The sequence below is a fragment of the Vigna unguiculata genome, chromosome 10 (assembly GCF_004118075.2).
Source record: "Vigna unguiculata cultivar IT97K-499-35 chromosome 10, ASM411807v1, whole genome shotgun sequence".
In the NCBI taxonomy this organism is placed as follows: Eukaryota; Viridiplantae; Streptophyta; class Magnoliopsida; order Fabales; family Fabaceae; genus Vigna; species Vigna unguiculata.
In genome coordinates, this window is record NC_040288.1 from 16,829,649 (window position 1) to 16,836,341 (window position 6,693).

Sequence of the window (6,693 nt, forward strand, 5' to 3'; positions counted from 1 at the left end):
CTTGAGGCACCACCACGATACTCGCGTGGAATTACGTCCTTATGTTGAGGCACCACCAGGGATTCCCCTTAAGAGGACCATGGAATTACGTCCAACAGATGAGGCGCCACCAAGAGCTCTCACCACAAGAGTCATGGAATTACGCCCTACCCACACTTTATACATGTTCCACCCACCAAATCAGGAAATCCCCATAACGCTAATATCATGCATAAGCAACAAATCATACAACTCATGCTTTCCAATTCATACCCAATAAGGTAACATACCATTTCCATCTCAAACTCATAGATTAATCATGGCAACATCCCGCAAGCCTTTTAGTAAAGCATTTAGATCAGACAAGCAAGCCACACATCAATGAACCATTCCACAATAGCACCAAAACCTGCCCGCAGTCTCGCTCAAGCTAACAGGCCTCGCTCAGGCGAGAGAGGCCCTCTCGCTCAGGCGAAACCCTTCTCGCCTAGGCGAGAGCGCGAAAGAGAAACAGTGGGTTCTACGATGTCTCGCTCAAGCGAGCCCCTTCTCGCCTAAACGAGACTGCACCTCGCTAAAAAAGAAACCAAGTCGCTTGAGCGACCATTCGTACAGAAATGCTTGGGCGAGCCTCTGTTAGTCTCGCCTAGGCGAGGCATGCTCGCTTGGGTGAGAAAACCAGTGTCTGCCACTGTTTATCCACACAATAGTCATGCAAACATCAAACCCAAAGGCCACAACGACATTTTCATCAAATCACAGTAGCATGCAGTCCACAAAATCATACAATAATATTAGAGCAAGCTAAAAACGACTTAGACACACGGACCCTAGCTTCCCTTACCTGGAAAGGGCTTATACGGGACCTCGACACCAACTACGGAGTGCAACAGTTCAAGAAGCAGTCTCAGAAACTGGAAGAACAACGGGGCAAAGAAAGAACAAAGTTATTATGGAACCCTAGAAGGAAGAACACGAAAATAAGCTTCAGGGAGTACAGGTACGAGCTTGAGAAACACTTACATGGAGCGAAAAACAAAGCTGAGCTCGAGAAATCTTTGGCCAAGATCGGAGTCAAGCCTTAACAGAGCGTTATGAAAGGAAGGGGGCATCGCTTAAGGTTCTGTTTTGCAAGAATGAATCAGAATTGGAAACCCTAGCAGCTTTAGCACCCTATGGGCCAGCCCTTAGGCCCAACGGATTAAGGTCAGCCCTTAAACATTAGGACAGAAATAAAACTGGGCCATACATTTATCCGTCTACAAAATATACATACATATATATATATATATATATATATATATATATATATATATATATATATATATATATATATATATATTAACACGGTGGTATATTGTAAATTCGGTTATTCGCCTTTTTCCTTGGACCATAGCCTCTTCCTTTTATCGGGTAGTGTAATAAACCGTGACTTCTCAAACACATACATTCATACATTAGCATGGTCTCAATTCATTGCAATGGAATATAGAACTTTTTCTCAACTAACACGGTCTTTGCCATTTTCAAAGATTAGATAGCAATATGATTATTAAAATGTCAACTTGTCTAACAATAATCTATATGCACCATCCAAACAGATACAGGTCATAATAGAGCATATTGATATTTATTCAAGTTCATTGAATAAAAAAAAAATATTTACTCTTACTTGATCGCTTGTGAATATATGATGCATTCTCTTGTTGAAGCAACATAATGATAGATAGTAGAACTTATTAATCCTTGGTTGCCTTTCCTTAAAATTTATACGAGAACATTTCCAAAATTTAAAAATATAATTGATCCTTAAATTTATAAAATTCTAAAGAAGTGCATTAATTAATTATATACGTTGTCTTTCTTATAGCAATTTAAATAAATCACCTTTTCATTTTATTATAAGAACACAGTTTCCCTCTGTTTAAGAAGAATTAACTAAACTTAGGATAATAAAGAAAGTTAGTTAATTTTATTTATAAAAATATTTATAAAGTGCCTGTATAATTTGGGCCGGGTAGGTAAAAAAGTATTTGAAAATATAATTTCAATTAAATATAAAACATATTTTTGAAAATAGATAAAGATAGTTAAAATGTTTTTTTATTTGAGTTTCACAATGGTCGAGTTTGAGAAAAACATGCATTAATTAAATTACAATAACTTTTTCTTTATGCTTTGAAGTAAATGGAAAGAAGAAAACAAAAGACATAACCCGATTAACTAAAAAGTACAAAAGATTACAAGAACATACGTTAATGCTTTGATCAAAAGAAAACAAATGACCAAACTTAACCAATTATCCAGTACTGTAACCACTAAAACAAAAGATGGGAAACTTCTCCTCTTAGTTCTTTATTTCAGCATTTTTCAACGTAGATTTAACTAAATTTATCACAAAATTCAGAACTAAAAATTGTGATTGATCCTCAAATTTATTGATGATAATTGAAAGGGTGATTCTTGCATGTTCTCAAACTACAAGTGATGTTTCCACCGCAAGCTTCTGAGTCCCAGGGCATGCAATAACTTGTGCCTTTATTTCAGTTTCCCATAGTTCAGGCACTGTCTCCCTAAGCTTGTGAATGCTTTCCATGGCATAATCAGCACCTTTAACTCTCTGGGATTTACCAACCTGGAGGATGTACCAATCAATCACATTTTAGAGCCTCAAACAAATACTTAAATCTTAACCAAACTTCCTCTTACAATCTTTTATATTATCACACTTTCATTTCTTTTAATTAACAATCTTTAATATCTCTCTTGTAAATTAAATGTAAAATACATAAAAATAGGTGTTTTTATAATCTTTTAGTGTTTCTTAAACCCCAAAACTTAATAAATATACCAACTTGATGCTAACATTTGCTTTGTTGCTTCTTTGAATCAAAAGGGGGTAATATGTTAATTCAAAAAGTAATACATAATTGTAGAACCAAATTGGTTTTCCTATGTGAAAATGGTCATTCTTTTTGGAAGGTGCCAATATATCAATTGGGACAAAATTTTAAATTACCAAAAACTTGTCTAATAAAAAAAATTAAAAATAATGTTCCTACCACACTTATAAAGCGACAATTAATTCCTTAAAATTAGTGAATTTCTACTACATAGCAATGTTACCAACAATGACATACCAGCAGAGTGTGAAGACCCACTCGTTTTCCAGCTTGTATGTTGCGGACACTATCCTCGAAGAACAACTGAATGTGGCAAAGAATGTATCAAATGTAAATCCAACCTTGAAAACTTTAAGAAAAAAAGTTCTTGAACACCACAAAGTTTATCAACAATACTTAATTTATATTTATAAAAATAAAAGTGATTGATTTATATCTAATACTATAAGAAGTTAAATAAGTCACTCCATAAACATAAGCAGAAACAAGAAAAGTTTAAAGCTCTTTTGGATACCAATTTGTCTCTTTTCTTTTTCGATTGGTGCGTTTATTATCAATTGCACATTTTCTGCAAATCCTACTTTTGACAGAACATAAAACCAAATTATAATATATAAGTAATTGCAGGTATAATCTTAAAAAAAATTCACTTTTCTACATATTAGTAGAGTCATGATAAAGTCTATTTTATTGTTTAACATAATGATATAAAAAAAACTATGATAGTATAAAATATGTTTTGATTTGACATTATAGAGATACGGACAGCTATTTTTTTTTTTCCTAAAAGAGATAATAAAATCAAAATGTGAGATGTGACTAATAAACATTAAAGCAGTAATTGTTGTGAAAGTTAACAGAATTGTGGTTGATTTTCTTACTGTTCTTTTTGGGTTAATGTTGGCTTTCTTGAGAGCCAATTGAATGGCATGTTCTGATGGTTTGCAGATAACTGGTGTAGTTGGAAGGAGTGCAGTGGGATCAGGTTGAGCAAAATGTTGTATGATGTCAAAGATTTGTGAGCATTTTAGAGCAGTTTTTGGTGTTGAATCAGTGTCCTTTGAACCTTTCTTCTCTTCATCATCATACACACTGCCTTTTCGATGGGATTCAGGCTCTCAAAGCATATCATTCCTTCAAAACAATCTTCCAATCCAAGTCTTTTCAGTGCCTTAATCGTATGGACTTTGTCTGAGTTTGTAAAAATCTATTCACAAAAACAAACTATTCATTAAGACAAAAAACAAAACCTGTGATCATTTTAGAAACTTTTAAAATATAACTTGAAAAAATTTAGAATGTTGTAAGAAGATTTTTTGAAATATTTTCCCTCAACTTAAAACTTAAATTTTATTCAATTAACCCTTTAAAAAAATAAGAAAAATGAGAGAAGTTTGGAAAAAGCTCAAATGCTAATAAACCCTTTAAAACAACTAATTAAAAAATTAGAGATTTGAATATTGCAGGAAATATTGCCCAACATAACATTATTGTTGGAATCCCATCACCAACTTAAAAGTATAGTTTGAGTGTTGCATGACATGGATGATAACATTTAAATATTCTGAGAAGTTATATTATATGGATATATATATATATATATATATATATATATATATATATATATATATATATATATATATATATATATATATATATATATATATATATATATATATATAAAAGATATTTTCTTGATATAAAGAAAATATAGTGTGTCATCAATAATATAATAATATATATTAATATTTCAAATAAATGCATATTTTTTAATGTCATAAAGATGTTTACGTTTCTTTTTGCAATTTTATACATCTGCTTTCATTTTTGTTATAAATAACTTACAAGCTTCCTATAAGGAAGGCTCAGCAGAAGATTCCTCAGAACTGGATCTGGCTTTAAGTTCTCATAAGGCAATTTTCCATGAACAAAACTGTCAACAAAATTTCAAGAGTCAAATATCACCATTTCAGAGTAAACACACTCATTAACCATTTCAAAGTGATGGTGTGAAAAGAAAGATGAAACAGTACCTGTAATATTCTTCATAATCAAAGTCATATCCAATTGCCTGAATAGAAAAAGAGATGCATGACAAAAAATAAATTAGCAGTATTCTCAGAATTTAACAACTAATTAAACTTATTTAACAGAAAGTGATAAGTAAACAAAAGGAGGAAATCACACCCTTAAACCAGCAAGAGTAGTTCCATAGTTACTATAAAGGAGGTTGGTCATTTCATCAGTTTTACTAGCTTCTATGCCAAGTTTCTCCACCATGTAGTCTAAAAATCAAAGTTTTCATCATGTCAGTACTAATAATGAAACTACTATAACAGTGTCGCACAATCACTCACCCCTGATATTTTGGTGAGTTGCATTTGCAAGACCAGAATTGAGAGGATACAAAGTATCATCTAAATCTGCAAAATAATAATAATAATCACTCAGCATGCACAAATGTGAAAATTTTCTGGATAGTGTTCTGATTACAAAGCTTATCATCTGAGAAATAAGAGTTGATTCGGTGGATTTAGAATGAAGACAGGAGAGATTGTAGGTTCAGTTTCTCTACTAACAACTAACATGTACTGATAAAAGAAAAAAGAAAAAAAAAAAGCTTACCAAATAGAAGACAATCATATTTTGGCCTTGCAGTCTGTTGTTGTGTGAAGCTGTTATCATTCTCCATTTCCATAGGAAAACCAGATCCTTACACATTAAACAGAAAACAACATATAATAATTAAGTTTCATGAACAATGGAAGCCACATATAAAAATAAACATAAAAATAAAAAATATTAACACTTCCTGCAATGAATACAGGACAAACCACATATAAGAAACTTGAAGGAATTTCTAAACAATAAAACTTATGGTTTTACATTAAAATCCCAACATTGTCTTCATGAACAAACATAAAAACAGATAAAAACATAAAAACAGCTTATACAGGTGTAAATCCTGCATCTCTATTACTGAATCAAGAGAAAACACAGCATGCGAGCGATTTATATGCAGAAAAGATCACATTAGATTTACAAACTATTCTGCTATCTATCTGAGATAGCTTCAGCAGATAATGGAAACTCTCTTCAAATGAAAAATACTTTTGCAACAAACTGAGCCAACCTTTCCTCTCCGCTAGCTAGCTTTAACTTTGTTCTCTCAAATTGGAGAACTAACTAAAACTGTAACAAAATGTGAAACCTCAAACTCAATCCTCTCTCACACTCTCATTGTTTGCATTTTCCTTTTCAGACTTGCTAGAATTATATAAGCCTTCAGGTTCATGAGAAATTTTGTCAATGTTCTCTCTCTGTTCATGTTTTTTTCCCATAAGTAACATGCATTGGTTGCACTGGATCTATAGGAAGACACGTGGTCTAAGTTCTTCTTATGTACATTAATATGTATATGCCACTTCACCATTTTCCTTCATGGCGTTTTCATCTCTTCCAAATTCCTTAAAACTTGCAATTGAGTTTCCCAATATATCATTGTGCTTTAATAAATGTTGCATCAAAAGTCGCATTATACTGACATGGGTTTTAGCCTACTTATAATTATTAAAAAAAAATGGATATTTGTTTTTGTTTGTAACTTACAATACAGGACACTCCATTTTCCCAGTTTTCATATTTTTTGTTTTATCTACATTAAGATGCAGGAAACTATAATCTCCTGAAATTTAAAGATTGTGAAATTTATATTTTTCATGGCTGTGCCAATTAATGTACTATTGAATGTGGCCTTTCATCATAATGAACAAAATCAACAATTAAGTTCATAAGTATAGACAATTAAGAG

At 32.1% G+C, this 6,693-nt stretch overlaps 1 pseudogene; it reads right to left on the minus strand.

Annotated features, from left to right (window-relative positions):
* Window positions 1-2,186: 2,186 nt before the first annotated feature.
* On the minus strand, window positions 2,187-6,203 carry LOC114166623 (annotated as a pseudogene).
* Between the last annotated feature and the right edge of the window lie 490 nt (window positions 6,204-6,693).